This window comes from Arachis duranensis, chromosome 9, assembly GCF_000817695.3.
Source record: "Arachis duranensis cultivar V14167 chromosome 9, aradu.V14167.gnm2.J7QH, whole genome shotgun sequence".
Lineage (NCBI taxonomy): Eukaryota > Viridiplantae > Streptophyta > Magnoliopsida > Fabales > Fabaceae > Arachis > Arachis duranensis.
This window is the reverse complement of record NC_029780.3, coordinates 69,244,935-69,246,178: the sequence shown is the minus strand read 5'-3', so window position 1 is coordinate 69,246,178 and position 1,244 is coordinate 69,244,935.

Sequence of the window (1,244 nt, the reverse complement as noted above, 5' to 3'; positions counted from 1 at the left end):
TTTTTGCTTCAAGGTCCTTTCAGGTTCAGGATCAGCCTCAACAAGAATGCTTTTGTCTTTGCTTCTGCTCATATGAAAGAGAAGAGAACAAGAAAATATGGAATCCTCTATGTCACAGCATAGTGATTCCTTGAGGTGTCAGAGGAAAAGAAAAATAGAAGGCAGAAGTAGAAAATTCGAACTTATCAAAGAAGATGGAGTTCGAATTGTGCATTAAGGAATAGTGTTAGTCCATAAATAGAAGGATGTGAGAAGAGGGGAAGTAATTTTCGAAAATTAAGTAAAAGATTTTGAAAACATTTTGAAAAACACTAATTGATTTTTGAAAACAAGAGTGGAAAAGAAATTAAGTGATTTTTGAAAAAGATTTTGAAATTAGAAATTAAAAAGATTTGATTGAAAACTATTTTGAAAAAGATGTGACTAAAAAGATATGATTGGTTTTAAAAAGATGTGATTGAGAAGATATGATTTGAAAAATATTTTAAAGAGATTTGATTTTAAAAAATAATAACTTGGCTAACAAGAAAAGATATGATTCAAACATTAAACCTTTCTCAACAGAAAAGGCAACATACTTGAAATGTTGAATCAAATCATTAATTGATAGCAAGTATCTTTGAAAATGGAAAGAAATTGATTTTGAAAAAAAGTTTGATTGAAAAGATTTGATTTAAAAAAGATTTGATTTTGAAAAGATTTTGAAAACTTAAAAAAAAATTGATTTGAAAACAAAATCTTCCCTCTTGTGCCATCCTGGCGTTAAACGCCCAGAATGGTGCACATTCTGACGTTTAACGCCCAAACTACTACCCTTTTGGGCGTTAAACGCCCAGCCAGGCACCCTGGCTGGCGTTTAAACACCAGTCTGTCTTCTTCACTGGGCATTTTGAACGCCCAGCCTTTTTCTGTGCAATTCCTCTGCTGAATGTTCTGAATCTTCAATCCTCTGTATTATTGACTTGAGAAGACACAAATTAAAAGAATTTTTTTGGATTTTTAATAATAAGGAATAATCGAAATGCAACTGAAATCAAATAACAATGCATGCAAGACACCAAACTTAGCAGTTTGTATACTACTGACACTAACAAAATGAGAATGCACGTGAGGAACATAAACACTCAAGTCAAGAGAATTCAAAGATCAAAGCAATGAAATCATCAAGAACAACTTGAAGATCAATGAGGACACATGCATGAATGCAATAAGAACAGAAACATGCAATTGACACTAAACTTAAG